Raw genomic sequence first — 23878 nt, 5'->3', positions numbered from 1 at the left:
TTATGCTAAGTGAAATAAGTTAAGCAGAGAAAGTCAATTATCATATGGTTTCACTTATTTGTGGAACATAAGGAATAACATGGAGGACATTAGGAGAAGGAAGGGAAAAATGGGCGGGGGGAATTGGAGGGAGAGATGAACCATGAGAGACTATGGACCTGAGAAACAAACAGGGTTTTAGAGGGGAGGGGGGAGGGGGGATTGGTTAGCCCAGTGATGGGTATTAAGGAGGGCACGTACTGCATGGAGCACTGGGTGTTATACGAAAACAATGGATCATGGATCACTACATCAAAAACTAATGATGTATTGTATGGTGACTAACATAACATAATAAAATTAAAAACTACAAAAAAAAAAAAAACTGACTCAAGAGGAAATAGATAATCTGAATAAACCAACAAGGGGTAAAAAAAAATAAATTAGAATGGAAAACCTACCCACAAGAAAAGCCCAGGCCTGGATGACTTCATTGGTGAATTCCACCAATTTAAAAAACAATATTGATATTTCAGAAACCCTTTCAGAAAAGTAGAATATGTTAGATCACATCCCAACTCATTCTATGTGGCAAGTGTTACCCCTGATACTAAAACCAGATAGAGACACACAAAAAGTGAAGATTACAGAACAATAATCCATCATGAATACAAATATAAAAACTCATCGACAAAATTTTGGCTAATGGAACATATAGAAAGCAATATATATAAAGCACTATAATCTATGGGCAGGTGGGATTTATCCCAGGAATGCAAGGCTGATTTAACATGCAAAAATTAAATTAGTATAGCTTACAACTCATTGATAAAATAAAGAACAGATATCACACAATCATCCCAACAGACAAAGAAAAATTCTTTGACAGATTCCAACACCAGTTCCTGGAAAAACAACCACAACCACAACCACAACCACAACAATACCCAAATCTAAAAATCTAGCGATATAAAGAAACTTCTTCAATCTCCTAAAAAAAAAAAATGTATGAGAAACCTACAGCTAACATCATACTTAATAGTGTGTTAGAGTTTTCTAGAGAAACAGAACCAACAGGATACACACACACACACACACAGATTCAGATTTATTTTAAGGAATTGGCTGATATAATTGGCAAGTGAAAATCTGTAGGGCAGGTCAGCAGGCTGGAAACTCAGGCAAGATTTCTGTTATAGGTTGAGGAAGAATTCATTCTGTGGGCCACCTCAGTTTTGGCTCCTCAGGATTACATGAGTGTTGCTCCAATATTCCCTGCTACAGCATGGATGGACCTAAAAACATTCTTCGAAGTAAAATAACCCATAGGCAAAAGACTATACGTTGTATGATTTCATTAATATGAAATGTACAGAAAATGTAAATCTGTAAAGACAGAAAATAGATTATTCGTTGCCTTTGGCTGAAAATTGCATGAGCGATCTTTATGAGGTGAAGGAAATGTGCTAAAATAGGATTGTGGCGATGGAGGCACAACTCTCAATTGTGTTGAATTGTATACTTTAAATGGATGAATATGGCATAGAAATTATACCCCAATAAAGCTATTTTAGGGGGGTTTTAAGAGAAAACATCTTATTTACTCATCACATAGTGAGTGGTAATTGCTTGGGGTCCGTCTCTCAGGCAGTTGTACCCAGATGTCTGCTGGGGCTGCAGGACTCTGAAGACCCAATGGAACCAAATGACCAAGATGGAATCCTAACCCAGCTGGTAATGGATGCCAGTTGTTCACCTGGAGCTGTGACCCTGAGCATCTCCATATGGCTTGCGCTTCTCAAAGCATAGCAGCCAGGTTCTGAGGGGGGAGTATCCCAAGGGGCCCAGGCAGAAGCCATCAGACAAGCTCCAACCTAGCCTCTGAAGTCATGCAGCATCCCTTCTACCTACTCTATTGATTACAAGAGAATCCCGACAGGTACCTTAGATTCCAGGGAAGAAAGAATTTGTGGCCATCTCTAACCTTCCACCTAGTCAGTCAGTCACTCTTGAGCAAATTGGCAGCCTTTACTGAAAGAATAGTTAAACCCCAATTTAAAAAACAAATGAGCGTATTTGAAGCACAAGCAGAGCAACTCCCTCAAAATTCTTGCTCAGAGGGTCTCTCAGAGAACCCTTCTGATCATGGTCAGAGTAGTCAACAGTGGTAAATACCTACTTATATATTCATTTCTTTTCTTCAAACTGCAGCACTTTTCATTCATTTAAATGCTCCTGTCAAGCTTCCATACCCACGATGAACTGTTTAGGGGATAAATATAAGATAAGGAGAAACTAAAGTAAGAGGGGAAAACATCTAGGTTGCCTCCTCAAAATTGGTGGTGGAAAAGATGCAATTAAACGTGTTTCCCCGAGAAGAATGCCCTGAAGTTTCAGCAATGCACACATTTCATAATGGAAATTTTCCATTTGAGAACTGAAGGTGTGGTACTGAAGGGTGTGGTCAGTCATTGTGGGAATAAGTCTGAGTCTCCAAAATATTGAGCTTCAAAGTTATAGGGCTGCCACTGGTTCACACCCCTCTCTCCACCTGATCATAAAACATTCCCTCAGATGACAGAAAGAATTAGAGCAATGATTATGTGCTTCCTAAATACCGTTTCAACCTTAACTAATGTTTTACAGTCTTGGTCAAGATTGAACTTACTCTTGCCCTTAATGCAGTTCATTCCCATAACCAGGTAGTGTCTCCTTACAGGTTAATGTTGAATCCGTGTCCTAGAAATGGAGACGGAGAGAGAGAAGTCATTTGGAGATGAAGAGTGGGTGCCCCCATAAAAATAGGCTCACAGTAACACAATTTGCATTAGAATAGAATGGATAGGGGTGCCTGGGTGGATCAGTCTGATAAGTGTTTGCCTTCGGGCTCAGGTCATGATCCCAAGGTCCTGAGATCGAGCCCCGCATTGTGCTCCCTGCTCCACAGGCAGCCTGCTTCTACCTCTCCTGCTCCCCCTGCTTTTGCTCTCTCTTTCTCTCTCTGCCAAATAAATAAATAAAATCTTAAAAAAAAAGAAAGGACTGGATAGCCAATGATTATTTGATGCTTCCTATGTACCAGACACTTTGCTACTTCCTACCTGTGTTGTGCTCTTCAGTGTTTGCAACATCTCCTTAAGGTCTTTCTATTCCCATTTTACAGATGAATTAGTAGAGTCCTAAGCAGACCAAGTTGTGAAACGCCCCATATGACATCGAGAGAAGAGCTGAGATCTGAGTCCAGTGTATTGAATTTTAGAATTTAACTCTGAGATGGAAAGTTATGTTGCTACTTAGACCAACTGAGAATCCCCAAACCTCCCTGCACTCTTTTCTCATCTCGACCATCCATTTGCTCATCCCTTTCCTTCATCCTTGGAAGAATTCTTGATAGGAGGTCATGATAAAAGTGAATACAACTAGACTCCAGAAGTAATAAGTAGAGAGGAATCTCTAAAATCACTAAGAGAAGCTTCCTTGAGTTATATAAAGCAGCTGTAACTCTGAAAAATTCAAGCTCTAAATATGTTTAATAATAAAGGCCATCTACAGAATTTTTCTAAGATTGCTGAGATTAGAGTGGTCATCCTCTTCATCTCTGATTATTTTTATACTGGAATCTGTGCTACAAAGCCTTCTATAAAAACAGTCTCTTTGGTATCATCAACTATATAACTGAATAAGGAAATACATCTCACAGTTAAAAAACCATATAGTCCGTATACTTCCCAGACTAACTTTAAGCTCAGTATGGTAGTCAAAGAACTTGTCTCTCCATGACCTTATGTACCCATATAATATTTATGGAATCACAATGAATATAATTATAATATAAAACTTCAACCACATGAAGCCAAATGCTTGATCTCTGAAAGAGATACGGACAAGGATTGCATTTTAAGAGAGGCTTATTTTCTTAGGACACCTAGGCTTCAAGCAAGGGTGTGTAGGGTGGGCTTTTCCCTGGGATAACAAAGATCAAACAGATCCTGCTTTTTTTACCTGGCCCTTTACAGGTGTGTCGTACCATAGTCCTCACTGTTCTGTGGCATTCTTTAAAGGTATCATCATCCCAGTAAAGGAAGCAGTATTTTACTCATTCCCAAGCCTGTATACTGCTGAATATTTACTGCCAACTTGATTTATGAACTTCCTTTGCTCCATTCTAATATCAGTAGAATGCATGACCCTATTTTCTTTCCATTCAAACTTCTCGTGAACATAGAAATAAACCGTGTGAGATAAAAAGGTATGTAATGTTCTCTTTGAATTGAAAGGTAGGTTACCAGAGTTGGGGAGAGAGGATCACCACATGAAAAACTGCAGTTCTAAGAGGGAAAGTAATTCTACCCTGAACTGTATTACTTGCTAGTTGTATTACCTTGGATAAGTCATTGAACTTTGGGGGTCCTCAGTTTCCTAAGGGTAACACTAGAAGAATGCTGTCTGCCTGGCCATTTCTACATGTAGTTAATAATATATGTTAAAGTGCTTTGGAAAGAATAAAATATTACACAAAAATATAGTAAACCTTGGAGTACTTTAGTAACCTTGTTAAAGACTATAGACAAAGTTGTCAAATGGGTTTCCTCTTCGTACCTTCTTACTTTCCATCTTGCTGCATACAGGAAGGCAGAGACAGCCCTGAAAGATATGCATCTTTGCTTCCCTTTCTTGACCATCCCCCACATCTTATAAACACTTCCCCCCAACTCCCTGGTTACCTGTATCCTCATAATACTTCAGCCCTGACTGCACAGCTATTCTATTTTAAAGATCACTGACATCGAAATAAAAACTCCCTGTAAACTGGAAACTATAATTTGAGGTCTCTGAGACAGGGGTTCTCAAAGAGCTAACCGTTATTATAAAGTTGTGTATTCTTTTATATGTTTAATTCATTCTTATCTATCAGCATTATATGGAACTGTTTTATATATTTTAAAAATTACTTAATTGATATCATACTTTCCACGTCATTCTAGAATTTTTTACTGCCTAAATTTTGTTTCCCCCAGTTTATCTATATTCAGTTATGAACTCTAGTTTCATAATTTTAACTGATACACAATTGTATGATGATGCCAATTTTTAAAATCCACTTCCCTTCTAATTGGGATTTTAGTATTATAAACAATGCTGTGATAAACACCATTGTTTATGTGTCCTTTACACTAGAGTGAGAGATTCTCTGCTAAATTTCAGCATCAGAGTCAATTTGCAGGGTTAACTACACTAAATATTAATAAATTGTTCTGAAATGGGATGACACCATCTTCCACTTTCACCAGAACTGTCTGAGTGTCTCTGTTCCCCCATGTCCACCCAAAACTTGGTGGTTTTATACCTTAATTTTATCTTTTCCCTTTACTGAAATATATGCTATGTACAACAGGATGCATAAAACATACATGGAATTTTTTTTTCATTTTTCAAATTTTTATTTAAATTCTACTTAGTTAACATATAGTGTAATATTGTTTTCAGGAGTAGAATTGAGTGATTCATCACTTACATGTAACACCCAGTGTTCATCACAAGTGCCCTCCTTAATCCCCATCACCCAGGGATGCCTGGGTGGCTCAGTCAGTTAAGCAGCTGCCTTTGGCTCAGGTCATGATCCCAGGGTCCTGGGATCGAGCCCTGCATCGGGGCCCCCGCTCAGCAGGAAGCCTGCTTCTCCCTCTCTCCCCCTCTGCTTGTGCTTTCTCTGTCAAATAAATAAAATCTTAAAAAAAAAAAAAATCCCCATCACCCATTTAGCCCATCCCCCACCCACCTCCCTTCAACAACCCTGTCTGTTCTCTATCATTAAGAGTCTCTTATTGTTTGCTTCCCTCTCTCCTTTTTTTCTTCCCTTATGTTCATCTGTTTTGTTTCTTAAATTCCACATATGATATTTGTCTTTCTCTGACTTATTTCACTTAGCATGAGACCCTCTAGCTCCATCCACATTGTTGCAAATGGCAAGATTTCATTCTTTTTTGATGGTGGAGTAATAGTCCATTGTGTGTGTGTACACATATACACACACACCTCTTCTTTAACGATTCATCAGTTGATGGACCTTTGGACTCTTTCCATAATTTGGCTATTGTTGATAATGCTGCTATAACATTGGGATGTGTGTTCCCTTCAAATTTGTATTTTTGTATCCTTTGGGTGGATACCTAGTAAGGCAATTTCTGGGTTGTAGGGTAGTTCTATTTTTAACTTTTTGAGGAACCTCCATACTGTTCTCCAGAGTGGCTGCACCAGTTTGCATTCCCACCAGCAGTTTAAGAGGGTTCCCTTTTCTCCACATCCTCACCAACATCTGTTGTTTCCTGTGTTGTTAATTTTAGCCATTCTGACAGGTGTGAGGTGGTATCTCATCATGGTTTTGATTTGTATTTCCCTGATGATGAGTGATGTTGAGCATCTTTTTATGTGCCTGTTAGCCATCTGTATGTCTTCTTTGGAAAAATATCTATACATGTCTTCTGTCCATTTCTTAACTGTATTATTTGTTTTTTGGGTGTTGAGCTTGATAAGTCCTTTATAGATTTTGGATCCTAGCCCTTGATCAGATATGTCATTTACAAATATCTTCTCCTGTTCTATAGGCTGCCTTTTAAGTTTTGTTGATTGTTTCCTTTGCTGTGCAGAAGCTTTTTATCTAGATTAAGTCCCAATGTTCATGTTTGCTTTTGTTTCCCTTGCCTCTGATGACGTGTGTAGTAAGAGTTGCTGTGGCTGAGGTCAAAGAGGTTTCTGCCTGTGTTCTCCTCTAAGATTTTGATGGTTTCCTGTCTCACATTTTGGTCTTTCATCCATTTTGAATTTATTTTTATGTATGGTGTAAGAAAGTGATCCAGTTTCATTCTTCTGCATGTTGCTGTCACATATATGCAATTTTAAATAATAATAATAATAACAACAACATGAAATAAACATTTATATGCCCACACACCAATTAAGCAACTGAACTTCACATTTCTCTCTTTCCCACCCTGCTGCACTATTCTGCCATTTGGCTTAGTCAGTCTCTTACATTTTTTTATAATTTCACCATATATATTTACAAACAAACAATACATTGTTTTATTAGGTTGTTTTTGAACTGCATATAAAGGTAGATAACACTTTGCATTATTTTATACCTGGCTTCTTTTGCTCAATATTGTATTTTAAATTTGTCCATGTTGTTGAATATAGCTTTAGGTTATTTCTTTTCACTGCTCTTTGATATTTCACTCATAAATAGTATTGAACCACTGTACTCTTCATTGATATTGGCTTAGGTCTAGTTTTTTATATTCATGTCTTTTGCTCATTTTTTCTTGTAATTTGTCATTGTCATAATGATCCTAAGGAATTCTTTACATTGTGGAAGATAGCCTCTGAAGAGGACTACCACCAGTGCTATCCTTACCTATTTCAAATACTGTTGCATGCATCAAGAGGTGGAGTCTGTTTTCCCTCTCCTAGAATCTATGCTGGCCTTGTGACTTACTTTGATCAGTAGCATGCAATGGAAATAATACTGTGAGTGTCCCAGGTCTAGGTTTTAAGAGGCCTGGCAGCTTCCACTTTCCATCTTGACTTTATTTCATTCTTAGTCTTGAAAGATAGTTTAGCTGGGTATAGAAATCTAAGCTTAAATTTATTTTCTTTCAAGACTTTGAGGATACTATTTCACTATCTTTTGGCTTCATTGTTAGTATGAGAAGTAAGCAGTTCCTCTAACTACCAGTCCTTAATATAATCCCTTTCCTAGCCTCAGTCCTGGATGCAATTTCACTATGCTATGTTTAGGTGAGAATTTCTTGTATTTATTTCATTTTATGTGTTTGCCATGTATGAATTTATTTATGTAACTATTTATATGTGATTTTATATATGCATGCATGTATGTATTGGGATTTGCTTGACTTCTTTAAACTGTGACTCATTCCTCTCATCATTTATGGAAGATTCTTACCATTATCTAAGAAAAAAAAAAAATCATCTTCCTTAGTGTCTCTCTGCTTTCCTTCTAGGACTCCAATTAAATATACTGTAGAACTTTTCTCCTTACGCTTCATGTCTCATAATCTCTCACTACATTTTTTTCTTTTTGTCTCTCCATGCTGCATTTGAATAACATCTTCTTAACATATCTTTGGCTATGTTTAATAGGGCATTAATCCCATCCATTGTTTTTAATTTCGGTTATTAAATTTTTATTTCTAGAAAATCGATTTGGTTGTTTTTCAAATATGCTGTCATTTTATAGTTGTTTATTACCTACAGATATTTTCAGTGCTGTCTTAGAGTTTTTCTAGACATAATAAGAATAGTTGTTTTGCAATCTTTATTTGATATTTCCAACATTTGACATCTTTGCAGGTCCATTAGGCTCTCTGTCTTGTTTTGTTTTCTTAACCTGATGATTCATTGCATGGGTTCAAATGTCCTTGTATACTTATTTATTGATTGTGTGCTCTCGTTGTCCTTGAAAAATTATTTGTGAGGTCTCTATGAAGCCTACAATGACAGTAAATGCCTTCCTCCATAGATGGCTTGCATTTCCTTTGGTCAGTTACCTAGGAACTTTACCAATCAAAGAAAAATGTATTTTATTATATATATATTATATATTTATTCATTAATATTAACTTTATTAATATTAATTAATTCAATAATCAATTAATTAATATATTATATATGTATATTTAGAGAGAGCACAAGTGGGGGTAAGGGTGGGCAGAGGGAGAGGGAGAGAGAGAGAGACTCTTAAGCAGGCTCCAAGCTCAGCACAGAGCCCAGTACAGGGCTAAATCTCATGACCCTGAGATCATCACCTGAGCTGAAATCAAGAGTCAGTCACTTAACTGACTGAGCCACCAGGCACCCCAACCAATCAGGGAACAATTTAAACTAAATTTATAGTTGAATTTTTGTGGACTGCTCAGGTGATGCAAATTTGGTTTGAAAATGCACACAAGGATTAGGAGGCATTATTTTTTTTCCTTCCGTTATGTTCAATGCAAAAATGACTTTCTTTGTGACCCTGAGATTAGAAGATTTATTTCTGACTCATCCTTTCTCTAAATTTGTAGCTATATGGGGGTTTCCAGGATTATGATGAGAATCTCCTATTAGTTCTGGGCTTTAACTTATTCATTCCATACCTATAAGGTCCATCTGAAATGAAGTCCATCTTTTCTGAAATTATCAAATGATTTAAGGAGTGAGGCAACTTGAGTGCTCTGTTTACATCTCTGGTTTCCCTAGATTTTGATCCAGTAATTTCTTGCTACATAGGTTTTAAGATTTAAAAAATATTTTAATTACCATTTGAAATTATTTTCAGTGGCAAGATTGGTCAAAATAATTTAGTCTGCCATATTTTAGGAAACAGAAATCCATTCATCAATTTTTAAAATTTCATTTAATACATTTTTCATATCCATACATTCAATTTGATATCTTTTCAGATCTGTTTGGAAAAAGGTTAGGTCTCTTGTTTATTATGTTTTATTTTCAAACCTTTCTTTTATTTCTTTATTAAGCTAAAAAGATATTTTATATTCTATATGTTATCATTTGAATGTCTGAAATTATTGCAGATCTGATAGTTAAGATTGTTGTTCCTACTGACACTCACAAAATCTTATTTTCATGTGTACTTAATAATTTTTTCAATAGGAGCTAATTTCCTTGGAATTTTATCAGAAGTAATTTGAGGTCTAGTTTAAAATATATTTCACTGGAGAGACTTGTGTTTACTTCTTCCAGGCCCTTTGGGATGCTTCCAACCCGGCATGACTAAATTGAATTTTCAGCTTGCTATTTTGTGGGTCATGCAAATAGTGTGAATTTCACCCACAGCTATGAGTATGGGCTTATAATTGGCAAATTTCAGGGGAGGATCTTTTTCTACTCTTGTCTGGGTAGTGCTTAATCCACATAGCTCTTCCTTAATGGGTGCATTTTTCTTGTTTGCCTTGTGAGCTTGTCATACATTACAGGTCCTTACTTAATGGAGGGGCCTCTGACTTCAATTCTCACCTTGTGTGGGACTCAAGCTTTCTCTCCTGTTCTCCCCTGAAACTCAGCCCAAAGCCCACCAGAAATTGGCACATCTTTCAAGCCAAACCCAACTCACACTACTTTAACTTTGGAGAACTGTACTTTCCCTTTTTATCTATGATTATCTGTCTTACTTCCTTCTTCCTCACTCATGCTATGAAAAAAGATTTTTCACATATTTTATCTTTCATTTTTATATGTGTTATGTTAGAAGGTATTTCTCTACACATTGGGGGGATGTATTCTGGAAAACAGAACTCATCATACCTTTCTAACCTCCCTGTCCAATTCCTTCCTTACTCTGCCTGATCCTCCTCAATACTCATTTTTATATCCCATTCATCATGCTTACATAGATTCCATACTCAAGAAATGTTTAATGAAGGAAATTATTGCTGAATGGTAAAAGAAAATATGTTATTTCTTTTTTCCAGATGGATAACACTACCAGCAAAAGATTAATATGTGAAAAATAACTTCCTTGACTAGTTTTTAATTTTTAACTTTATATATATTATTTCATTTGCAAAATGACAAGTATCTCAATTTATGAATTATACAACATATTCTATTGTTTTATGTGTGTTAACATGAAGTTGCATATGACCTTAAAATTTAATCTGTAAAATTCATAAATATATATCTAGGTTCCTTAATTTATTATAATCTTACCAGTCTTCCCTTTATCAACATAGTTATTGGATAGTATTGTGGTTTTAAGCAAGAGCTGCTTACAAAATCTAAATGAGTTTTTTTGGCGACAAATGGTAGAAAATTTGGTGTGATCCGCTGACTTAACACTATTAATCTCAGGTTAAGATTTAAAAAATATTTTAATTACCGTTTGAAATTATTTTCAGTGGCAAGATTGGTCAAAATAATTTAGTCTGCCGTATTTTAGGAAACAGAAATCCATTCATCAATTTTTAAAATTTCATTTAATATATTTTTAATATCCATATGAAATAGCCTTCAAATATTAATAGAAATGTAACTTATGCTCAGTATTATTTTACTAAGTATTATTTTACTATCCAGTATTATTTTACTATTTTACTATTATGCCAGTATTATTTTACTAAGACCCAAGTATGCGTGAAGATTTTCCAATAAGATACCTACATCTCAGACAAAATTCTGAGTGGGTGGTAGGTTTTTAAGAGGTGAGAGTAATGTATAATGACATACTTCTTTTCGCTCAGAAACCTAAAAGAACCATGATCAATGCCTTCAACTCCCAGGAGCAAGTGAGGAATAACAGAATGTCCACCTTGGAAAATTGGATAGGCTGTGTAATACAGAAGACATTATGGAGCCATTACAGAGGTTCCTGAAGGCATTATTCCCAGAAAATGATGAGGATCTGAAGCAAGGTCCTTGGGAATTACTGTCAGAGATACCCTTTCCAAGGTTATCAAAACTCTCGAATCCATATATCTTAATTCAACACTCACAATCTATATTTACACAAACTAGGGATCTTTTTTCAAGTAATTAGAATTTAAAAATAAAACTTTCAATGTATTTGTTTGAAAAGGACAAGTTAAGCGGAATTATGTTATAACAGAAGCTTCTAAATGGAAATTAGATGAGCCAGGGTGACTTTAGCTAATTATTATGTTTCCTCACTCTTAGTTGGGACATGGGTGCTGCCTTGCTAGCCATTTTCTAAAATAAGAAACACATGACTCTTTCTAGAGCCCTGCGATCAGATGAGTATGAATTCAGTGCTAAGCAGAACATTTCAAGTTCGTACAATTTGCATTAGTGGGGACACTACTTGATGACAGTCTAATAGGAATTAGCTCAAGATCTGGTTTGTTGTTTCACTAAACCTTAATCTTTCAGGGAGATGTGTTTGTCTCTCTGTATTCAAAAAAAAAAAAAGAACTTCTACACCATCATCTCCTTCAGAAGCAAAAAAAAAAAAAAAAAAGCTTATAAAAACAAGGATATTTTAAGACAGCGGTACTTGACTTTTCCTGCCTAAGTGAGAATTTCCTGTCGAGAGAGTTGACAAAGTGGGTTTGAGACAGCTTTCCTGTAATTAATTTTCTTTGTGTGTGAATTTAATACTGATGCAAAGGTGTTACTCATTTGACAACTCCAAGGTTTAATGTCTAACCATCCAACGGGAAAGGAAGAACACGACTACCCAGAATTCCTCATTAATTAGCTTCAATCCTCACTCCATGATACTCATCCACTCATCTAAAACTGCTAATTGTTATCAATTGGATGATTTTCAGAACGCATTCAATACCTCAGAAGAATGTAACTCATTTTACATTGCTTGTTGAACATCTCAGTGACAAGAAATGTTCTTATTTATGACTCTGGGCCAGATCTGAACTTCTCGTTAAACAGAATGGTAGCATCGTGTAGCACAGAAAGCATTGAACTTGAAATAACAATGACTGGATTCTTGTTCTACCTGATTGTGGATAAAATAAATAAACTGAGGGCTATGAGTCTTAATTTCTTCAATGACAAAATACAGATAAAGTCAAAGTCTTTCCTAGTGCCAAGAAAGAAAGAAAGAAAAAAAGAAAGAAAGAAGAAAGAAAGAAAAACAGACACTGTGATTTCCAAGGCACCAAAATCTACAGTTTGAGGTGATAGTCTAAGATGGAAAGCTATGTATTTTGGAATATCAGAACCATTGTGTGAAATATCTCTCCACTTTAGTTTTTAAGAGTCGAAGAGAAAATAAAACCTTGGGAATACCTACATTTATTTTCTCCTTCTACTCAATGCTTGGCTTTTACAGTGAAATGGACTGAGATATTTGAGAATATAAAGGGTTTTGGATGAGTGAACGTTGAGTGACTGAAGCTCTCAGGAAAGAATTTAAAAGATCTCGAAGCCATGCAGCCATGTTATATAAACATTATTTTGAACCGGACCATCCTGTCCATACCACTGGCACCACGATTGAGTTAAGTGAAATTTTATCCCCAAATTGGGAAGGTGTTCTGAGTCTGTTCGTCTGTTCTTCTGTTCTTTCTCAAAAACCTTATGGGAAAATCAAGGTACTGTAGATGATTGTGTCAAGTGTTAAGAAAAGCCTAACTAGACCATAAAGACTTTAATTTCAGTCAATTTTATCAAAACTGCAGCCCTAACCTCAAAGTGATTCCTAAGGAAAACACCAGTTACATTAATTTTTCCAGATGTTTATCCCTTTGGACTCCAGAGAAATGTATTCTTCTTTCATTTTTCCCTTCCTTTTTATTTATTATTTTTTATTAAGATTTTCTTTATTTATTTGACAGAGAGAGACACAGCGAGAGAGGGAACACAAGCAGGGGGAGTGGGAGAGGGAGAAGCAGGCTTCCCGCGGAGCAGGGAGCCCAATGTGGGGTTCCATCCCAGGACTCCGGGGTCATGACCTGAGCAGAAGGCAGACACTTAACGACTGAGCCACCCCAGGCGCCCCATTTTTCCCTTCCTTTTTAAAGAAAAGATGGTAGGTAAAAGGAAAGGGGCATAGTTACATCTCTTTCTAACTTCTGAAATCCCAAGACTCTTTCTCTGCCAGCCTATTATAGTTGTCATGAAAATGCGTTTACTTATCTTTTATGCATGCCTCCCCTGCCCCACCAACTAAAATAAAGTGTGTATTTATTTTTCTGGAAATATCCAAAGTGGCCCTGGCTAAGCTTCAAATCTATTTTTCTATACGTGGCTTTAAATTTTGCTGTCTGTACTCGGCAAAAAGAGATAACTCGAGTAAGCTCAACAATAACTGAACTTGAAAAAAATGCAAGGGCAACTGACGGTCTAAAAGTCAAATTATGATTCTTATTTGATGAATTGTAAAACCCTGTGATGGTGCTCATCCGTTCCGGCATTTCTATTTCTCATAGTTTGAAATAATTGCTCTGAATGAGTTGTTTGTACCCCAGCCTTAAGCAAGAAAAGTGCATCATTTCCATTGGCATGCTGTGCTGTACCGAATGTTAAGAGCTCATCCTTTCATTTTAAGTATTTCTGAAACATTATTGTTTCATACTGGTTTTACTGACACCACCGTCCTTGGGTGGAAAAATAGATGTGTCTTCACCTGTGTTTTAATGAAACCATTTGCTATGAATATTCACGATTCAACATATCTGCCCAGAAGAGGCCTTGGGAAGTCATCTTCTGCATTCACCATCTTTGAAACACAGTCATTTACACTACCTTGGAAAAATGTCTTTAAGTCATCTTTTCTTTAAGGAAGTTAGCTGCTTCTCTGAGCACCAGTCCAACCTCTCAAATTGTCTTCCTACATCAAACTTGAATCCTTGCCGCCATCTTTATACTCATTTCTTCTTATATGAAAGAAAGTCATCCAAGTTTTTATTCATCCATATGGCTACTTTAATTTTAATTTTAAAAGATATATATATATATATATATATATATATATATATCTCCCAATTACAAGGAAAATCATGTACCCATATCTCAAACAGAATTGTTTAGTAAAAGCAAACACACAAACAGGCATGTGTAATCACAATATTTGACTTTTCTTTTCAACTTTAGCACACTTCAGCAGGGTTGCTTCGGGCAAGTTGTCCGATGCCTCTGGACCCACACCATTTGACAGCTGATTTGGCTTTTTTCTCTAGGGCTTCACATATAAAGGTTTTCCCTTTTGGAATAAAAACATTGATCCCTGAAATTAAAACACTCATGTCTGTTTTTAACTAGCTGTGCTGTAGTACAGATTTGGTTCTTCAGTCCTGGTCATTACATTGTCCCTTTTCAGTCCCTATTAAGTTATGAAAATACTGTTTCCATCCATGCATGTTCCTTCTTCATGTTGCCTGGACAAGGGTGAGAGTTGAAAGGAATCGTGAAACAAAAACTGAAACAGCAGTGGCCTGCAGCAGTGAGAAAACTCTAGGAAGTTGCTTGGACTCTAGTTGAAATGACTTCTGTTTGTGAGAGGTCATGGAGAGGTCTGTGTGAATCACCAGGCTGAGGAATAAAAAGTGATTGCTGATACCTTCACCAAATGAATTGCTGACTTCCTGGCACCCACCCCAGTCTTCACTAGAAGAACCAAACTGACTAGAAAAGGAACTTTGACATAAATACTGTCAGAATGTCTACTCCAATATGCTTCGGTCACGGGCTTCTAAGTAAATATCCAGGCTGATTAGCCCTTCCGGGTTTGAAGTAATACTGGGATCCAACACATCTCTGGTATTTAAAGCATGCATCTTGAAACTTAAGGGACAAAGCTAGCACACGGCTCCAAATGTCCCCTCACACATTGTCTGCTCCATAATAAGTCTTTAGTTTGGAGGTAGAGGCAGACAGTTGTGTTGTCTGCTTGCACATGGGCCCAGCCCACACCCATTTTATAGTGTAGGACAGGCTTCTTATGAGCCTCTGACACCGAGACTCCTGAACATTACCACCACCACCACTACCCCCAAAATGCACATCCATGCCCAATTTTTCCTTCACAAGGTCCTCTGACCCACAGAAGGGGGTCCTAAGCTGTCCTAAGCTGTCTAGAAAAATTTTTGTACCACCTTACTCTACAGAAATGTTTATTAGTGAGAAGGACTAGAGGTACACAGATCTCTTCCCCTGTCCCTGTTAAAATTGCACTGGATTGGGGGCGGAGCAAGATGGCGGAGGAGTAGGAGACCTGGATTTCGTCTCCTCTCAGGAATTCAGCTGGATAGGGATCAAACCATTCTGAACACCTACAAACTCAACAGGAGATCAAAGAAAAGAAGAGCAACAACTCTCTGAACAGAAAAGCGACCACTTTTTGGAAGGTAGGACGAGCGGAGAAGTGAATCCGAGGCGACATTCGGGAGGATAGACGGTGGGGGAGGGGCCTCCGACGGCCGCTTCTGGCAAGTGATAGAGCCACGGAGCACAAAATCGGAACTTTTAGAAGTCTGCTCCGCTGAGGGACGTCACTCTGGTGGCGAAGTGGGGGGTGGAACCCTCGCGGGACAGTGTGGTCTCAGGACCCTCGGGGTCACAGAAAGACCGGGGGTGCCTGGGTGCGGCAGAGCTCCCAGGGATCGGAGCGGGGAAGCCGGCTGCAGAGACGGAGCCCAGGCGCGGGCTCTCAGCTCGGGGTTGTCATAAACCGTGATCCGCGGCACAGTCGGGCCACTGCTCCTCCAGCAGGGACCCAACGAGCGGCAGATCCGGGGAGACTCACCTTCTTCCCCCGGGAGGAGAGGTGCGGGAGTGCACCGCGGGGATCTGCTGGGTTTGGAGACTCCACCCGGGGTCGGGTGCCAGATAGAAAGGCGCGGTCACAGGCCGGGTGAGCACGGAGTGTGGCCGGAGACCGGGGAGACGGGAGTGACTGACGGCTTTTCTCTGGGGGCTCGCTGAGGAGCGGGACCCCGAGTTCTCGGCTCCGCCGGGGCGGAGACTGGGAGGCCACCATTTTCACTCTCCGCCTCCAAAGCTGTACGGAAAGCTTGCAGGGAACAAAAGCTCCTGAGAGCAAACCCGAGCAGATTACTTAGCCCGGACCGGCAAGGGCGGGGCACTTTTGCCTCCGGCAAAGACATTTGGGAACCACGGCAACAGGCCCCTCCCCCAGAAGATCAGCGAGAACAGCCAGCCAAGACCAAGTTTACCGATCAATGAGAACGGCAGAACTCCAGCGCTAGGGGAATACTGCACATAGAATTCATGGCTTTTTTACCATGATTCTTTAGTCTTTCAAAGTTAATTATTTTTTTTAACTGTCTTTTTTTCTTTTTTCCTTTTTTCTTTTTTTTTGAATTTTTCTTTTTCCCTTTTTCAACCAACATCTTATCAATCCCTTTTTTAAAAAAAACATTTTTATTTTTCATTTTTAAAGTCATATTCTATCCCTTCATAGTAGTTACCCGTATTTTTGGCATATATATATAAGTTGTTCTCTCTTTAAAATCTTGAGATAGTTTCTTCTAACAGATCAAAATATACTCTAAATCTCTAGTGTATGGTTTTTTTCTACTCCCCTGCCTGATCACATTCTCTCGCTTTTTTCTTTCTTTTTTTTTTTTTTTAATCCTCTTCTTTCTTTTTTCAAACAACTTATCAAATCCTTTTTTAAAATTTTTTATAATTTCCATCTTTACAGTCATATTCCATCCCTTCATCATATCAACCCTTATTTTTGTACATATATAAGTTTTTCTTTCTTTAAAATTTTGGGAGGGACTTTCTTTTAACAGACCAAAATACACCCAAAATCTAGTGTGTGGCACTGATCTATAATCCAGCCTGATCATATTTGATCACATTCTGTTTTTGTTTTGTTTTGTTTTGTTCTGCTTTTGTTTGTTTTTATCTTTATCTTTTTCTTTTTTCTTTTATCTTTCCTTTTCTTTTTTCTCTCTTTCCCTTTCTTTTCCCACTGCTTCAGGTCTTTTCTGATTTGTTTAGAGTATATTTTCTGGGGACGTTGTTACCCTGTTAGCATTTTGTTCTCTCATTAATCTATTCTCCTCTGCACAAAATGACAAGACGGAAAAAATCACCTCAACAAAAAGAACAAGAGGTAGTGCCAACTGCCAGGGACTTACTCAATACGGACATTAGTACGATGTCAGATCTAGAGTTCAGAATCATCACTTTAAAGATACTAGCTGGGCTTGAAAAAAACATGGAAGTTATTAGAGAAACCCTTTCTGGAGAAGTAAAAGAACTAAAATCGAACCAAGTAGAAATCAAAAAGGCTATTAATGAGGTGCAATCAAATATGGGGGCGCTAACTGCTAGGATAAATGAGGCAGAAGAAAGAATCAGTGAGATAGAAGACCAAATGATGGAAAATAAAGAAGCTGAGAAAAAGAGAGATAAACAACTACTGGATCACGAGGGCAGAATTCGAGAGATAAACGATACCATAAGACGAAACAACATTAGAATAATTGGGATCCCAGAAGAAGAAGAAAGAGAGAGAGGTGCAGAAGGTATAATGGAGCAAATTATAGCAGAGAACTTCCCTAATTTGGGGAAGGAAACAGGCATCAAAATCCAGGAAGCACAGAGAACCCCTCTCAAAATCAATAAAAATAGGTCAACACCCCGACATCTAATAGTGAAACTTACGAGTCTCAGAGACAAAGAGAAAATCCTGAAAGCAGCTCGGGAGAAGAGATATGTAACCTACAATGGTAGAAACATTAGATTGGCAACAGACTTATCCACAGAGACCTGGCAGGCCAGAAAGGACTGGCAGGACATATTCAGAGCACTAAATGAGAAAAATATGCAGCCAAGAATACTATATCCAGCTAGGCTGTCATTGAAAATTGAAGGAGAGATAAAAAGCTTCCAGGACAAACAAAAACTAAAGGAATTTGCAAACACGAAACCAGCCCTACAACAAATATTGAAAGGGGTCCTCTAAGCAAAGAGAGAGCCTAAAAGCAACATAGACCAGAAAGGAACACAAACAATATACAGTAACAGTCACTTTACAGGCAATACAATGGCACTAAATTCCTATCTTTCAATAGTTACCCTGAATGTAAATGGGCTAAATGCCCCAATCAAAAGACACAGGCTATCAGATTGGATTAAAAAACAAGACCCATCGATATGCTGTCTGCAAGAGACTCATTTTAGACCCAAAGACACCCCCAGATTGAAAGTGAGGGGGTGGAAAACCATTTACCATGCTAATGGACACCAAAAGAAAGCTGGGGTGGCAATCCTTATATCAGACAAATTAGATTTTAAACCAAAGACTGTAATAAGAGATGAGGAAGGACACTATATCCTACTTAAAGGGTCTATCCAACAAGAAGATCTAACAATTGTAAATATCTATGCCCCTAACATGGGAGCAGCCAATTATATAAGGCAATTAATAACAAAAGCAAAGAAACACATCGACAACAATACAATAATAGTGGGGGACTTTAACACCCCCCTCACTGAAATGGACAGATCGTCTAAGCAAAAGATCAACAAGGAAATAAAGACTTTAAATGACACACTGGACCAAATGGACTTCACAGACATATTCAGAACATTCCATCCCAAAGCAACGGAATACACATTCTTCTCTAGTGCCCATGGAACATTCTCCAGAATAGATCACATCCTAGGTCATAAATCAGGTCTCAACCGGTACCAGAAGATTGGGATCATCCCCTGCCTATTTTCAGACCACAATGCTTTGAAACTAGAACTCAATCACAAGAGGAAAGTCAGAAAGAACTCAAATACATGGAGGCTAAAGAGCATCCTACTGAAGAATGAATGGGTCAACCAGGAAATTAAAGAAGAATTAAAAAAATTCATGGAAACCAATGAAAATGAAAACACAACTATTCAAAATCTTTGGGATACAGCAAAGGCAGTCCTAAGAGGAAAGTATATAGCAATACAAGCCTTTCTCAAGAAACAAGAAAGGTCTCAAATACACAACCTAACCCTACACCTAAAGGAGCTGGAGAAAGAACAGCAAATAAAGCCTAAACCCAGCAGGAGAAGAGAAATAATAAAGATCAGAGCAGAAATCAATGAAATAGAAACCAAAAGAACAGTAGAACAGATCAACGAAACTAGGAGCTGGTTCTTTGAAAGAATTAACAAGATTGATAAGCCCCTGGCCAGACTTATCAAAAAGAAAAGAGAAATGACCCAAATCAACAAAATCATGAATGAAAGAGGAGAAATCACAACCAACACCAAAGAAATACAAACAATTATAAGAACATATTATGAGCAACTCTATGCCAACAAATTAGATAACCTGGAAGTAATGGATGCATTCCTAGAGATGTATCAACTACCAAAACTGAACCAGGAAGAAATAGAACACCTGAACAGACCTATAACCACTAAGGAAATAGAAGCAGTCATCAAAAATCTCCCAAAACACAAAAGCCCAGGGCCAGATGGCTTCCCAGGGGAATTCTACCAAACATTTCAAGAAGAATTAATACCTATCCTTCTGAAACTGTTCCAAAAAATAGAAATGGAAGGAAAACTTCCAAACTCATTTTATGAGGCCAGCATTACCTTGATCCCAAAACCAGACAAAGACCCCATCAAAAAGGAGAATTACAGACCAATATCCCTGATGAACATGGATGCAAAAATTCTCACCAAAATACTAGCCAATAGGATCCAACAGTACATTAAAAGGATTATTCACCACGACCAAGTCGGATTTATCCCTGGGCTGCAAGGTTGGTTCAACATCCGCAAATCAATCAACGTGATACAATACATTAACAAAAGAAAAAACAAGAATCACATGATCCTCTCAATAGATGCAGAAAAAGCATTTGACAAAGTACAGCATCCTTTCTTGATCAAAACTCTTCAGAGTATAGGGATAGAGGGTACATACCTCAATATCATAAAAGCCATCTATGAAAAACCTACAGCGAATATCATTCTCAATGGGGAAAAACTGAGAGCTTTCCCCCTAAGGTCAGGAACGCGGCAGGGATGTCCACTATCACCACTGCTATTCAACATAGTACTGGAAGTCCTAGCCACAGCAATCAGACAACAAAAAGAAATCAAAGGCATCCAAATTGGCAAAGAAGAAGTCAAACTCTCACTCTTTGCAGATGATATGATACTTTATGTGGAAAATCCCAAAGACTCCACCCCAAAACTGCTAGAACTCATACAGGAATTCAGTCAAGTGGCAGGATATAAAATCAATGCACAGAAGTCAGTGGCATTCCTATACACCAACAACAAGTCAGAAGAAAGAGAAATTAAGGAGTCGATCCCATTTACAATTGCACCCAAAACCATAAGATACCTAGGAATAAATCTAACCAAAGAGGCAAAGGATCTGTACTCAGAAAACTATAAAATACTCATGAAAGAAATTGAGGAAGACACAAAGAAATGGAAAAACGTTCCATGCTCATGGATTGGAAGAACAAATATTGTGAAGATGTCAATCCTACCTAGAGCAATCTACACATTCAATGCAATCCCCATCAAAATACCATCCACTTTCTTCAAAGAAATGGAACAAATAATCCTAAAATTTGTATGGAACCAGAAAAGACCCCGCATAGCCAGAGGAATGTTGAAAAAGAAAAGCAAAGCTGGCGGCATCACAATTCCAGACTTCCAGCTCTACTACAAAGCTGTCATCATCAAGACAGTATGGTACTGGCACAAAAACAGACACATAGATCAATGGAACAGAATAGAGAGCCCAGAAATGGACCCTCAACTCTATGGTCAACTAATCTTCGACAAAGCAGGAAAGAATGTCCAATGGAAAAAAGACAGTCTCTTCAACAAATGGTGTTGGGAAAATTGGACAGCCACATGCAGAAGAATGAAACTGGACCATTTCCTTACACCACACACAAAAATAGACTCCAAATGGTTGAAAGACCTCAATGTGAGACAGGAGTCCATCAAAATCCTAAAGGAGAACACAGGCAGCAACCTCTTCGACCTCAGCCGCAGCAACTTCTTCCTAGAAACATCGCCAAAGGCAAGGGAAGCAAGGGCAAAAATGAACTATTGGGACTTCATCAAGATAAAAAGCTTTTGCAAAGCAAAGGAAACAGTCAACAAAACCAAAAGACAACTGACAGAATGGGAGAAGATATTTGCAAATGACATATCAGATAAAGGGCTAGTATCCAAAATCTATAAAGAACTCATCAAACTCAACACCAAAAGAACAAAGAATCCAATCAAGAAATGGGCAGAAGACATGAACAGACATTTCTCCAAAGAAGACATCCAAATGGCCAACAGACACATGAAAAAGTGTTCAATATCGCTCGGCATCAGGGAAATCCAAATCAAAACCTCAGTGAGATACCACCTCACACCAGTCAGAATGGCTAAAATTAACAAGTCAGGAAATGACAGATGTTGGCGGGGATGCGGAGAAAGGGGAACCCTCCTACACTGTTGGTGGGAATGCAAGCTGGTGCAGCCACTCTGGAAAACAGTATGGAGGTTCCTCAAAAAGTTGAAAATAGAGCTACCATATGATCCAGCAATTGCACTCCTGGGTATTTACCCCAAAGATACAAAAGTAGGGACCCGAAAGGCTACGTGCACCCCGATGTTTATAGCAGCAATGTCCACAATAGCCAAACTGTGGAAAGAGCCAAGATGTCCATCAACAGATGAATGGATAAAGAAGATGTGGTATATATATACAATGGAATATTATGCAGCCATCAAAAGGAATAAGATGTTGCCATTTGCAACGACGTGGATGGAACTGGAGGGTATTATGCTGAGCGAAATAAGTCAAACAGAGAAAGACATGTATCATATGACCTCACTGATATGAGGAATTCTTAATCTCAGGAAACAAACTGAGGGTTGCTGGAGTGGGGGGTGGGGTGGGAGGGATGGGGTGACTGGGTGATGGACACTGGGGAGGGTATGTGTTCTGGTAAGCGCTGTGAATTGTGCAGGACTGTTGAATCTCAGATCTGTACCTCTGAAACAAATAATGCAATATATGTTAAGAAAGAAAAAAAGAAGAAGAATGTAGCAGGAGGGGAAGAATGAAGGGGGGGAAATCGGAGGGGGAGAAGAACCATGAGAGACGATGGACTCTGAAAAACAAACTGAGGGTTCTAGAGGGGAGGGGGTTGGGAGGATGGGTCAGCCTGGTGATGGGTATTGAGGAGGGCACGTTCTGCATGGAGCACTGGGTGTTATGCACAAACAATGAATCATGGAACACTATATCTAAAACTAATGATGTAATGTACGGGGATTAACATAACAATAAAAAAAATTAAAAAAAAAAATAAAATAAAATTGCACTGGATTTCTGGTGCATCTGAAGTATGGTACCCTGGCCTTGGTTTAGTGTTGCATTTGATGCTCGCCCCAGATCTTCTCGCAGCTGAATCTTGATTTCCGAAATTAAGCCAAAAATTGTCTCTCCCTGCTCTTTGCCGCATCTCCTGCGAGAAGGAAGACCATTCTCAGCAATCAGACTGTCGACATGTCGACATTCCAGAAAATGTCGACATCACTCTGAAGGGACGCACAGTTATTGTGAAAGGCCTCAGAGGAACACTGCGAAGGGACTTCAATCACATCAATGTAGAATTCAGTCTTCGTGGAAAGAAAAAGAAGAGGCTCCGAGTTGACAAATGGTGGGGAAATAGAAAAGAGCTGTCTACTGTTCGCACTGTCTATAGTCACGTACAGAACATGATCAAGGGCGTTGCACTGGGCTTCCGTTACAAGATGAGGTGTATGCTCACTTCCCCATCAACGTTGTTATTCAGGAGAATGGTTCTCTTGTTGAAAGCCAAAATTTCTTGGATGAAAAATGTATCCGCAGGGTTCGGATGAGGCCAGGTGTTGGTTATTCTGTATCTCAAGCCCAAAAAGATGAGTTAATTCTTGAAGAAAATGACATTGAACTTGTATGAAACTCAGCTGCTTTGATTCAACAAGCCACAACTGTTAAAAACAAGGATATCAGAAAATTCTTGGTTGGTATCTATGTTTCTGAAAAAGGAACAGTTCAGCAGGCTGATGAATAAGATCTGAGTTGTCCATCTACAGAAACAGCAAGATGCCAGATGATTTTTCAGACTTATTTGTGATATTTTAAAGATGCAATAAAAGCTATACTGATTTGGGAAAAAAAATTTTCTCTCCCTCTCAGTTCTGATCTCACTGGATATTGGCATCCACCTTCCACAACTGACCCGTGGTCATGGATGGCTTAGTTAAGCATGCTTCCCTTAGTTAGGGTGTTTCTCTCTGTTATTTTTTAGCTTTTTGTGCTAAAAGTCCCAGGAGGGCTTTACAGAGTAGCTTTTTCTGAAAATCCACAGGCTAGAGAGAAAGTTCGACTCTAAGTTAGCCATCAGTCTGAGTTTTCTCG

General features: G+C 38.4%; 1 pseudogene; it reads left to right on the top strand.

The window, feature by feature from the left end:
* Nucleotides 1–23639, top strand: part of LOC144382179 (large ribosomal subunit protein uL6 pseudogene) — a 30034-nt pseudogene extending 6395 nt beyond the window's left edge.
* Nucleotides 23640–23878: the final 239 nt, after the last annotated feature.

This window comes from Halichoerus grypus, chromosome 6, assembly GCF_964656455.1.
Source record: "Halichoerus grypus chromosome 6, mHalGry1.hap1.1, whole genome shotgun sequence".
Lineage (NCBI taxonomy): Eukaryota > Metazoa > Chordata > Mammalia > Carnivora > Phocidae > Halichoerus > Halichoerus grypus.
The sequence above is the reverse complement of the archived record's forward strand: the minus strand, read 5'-3'. Positions and strand labels throughout refer to the sequence as shown.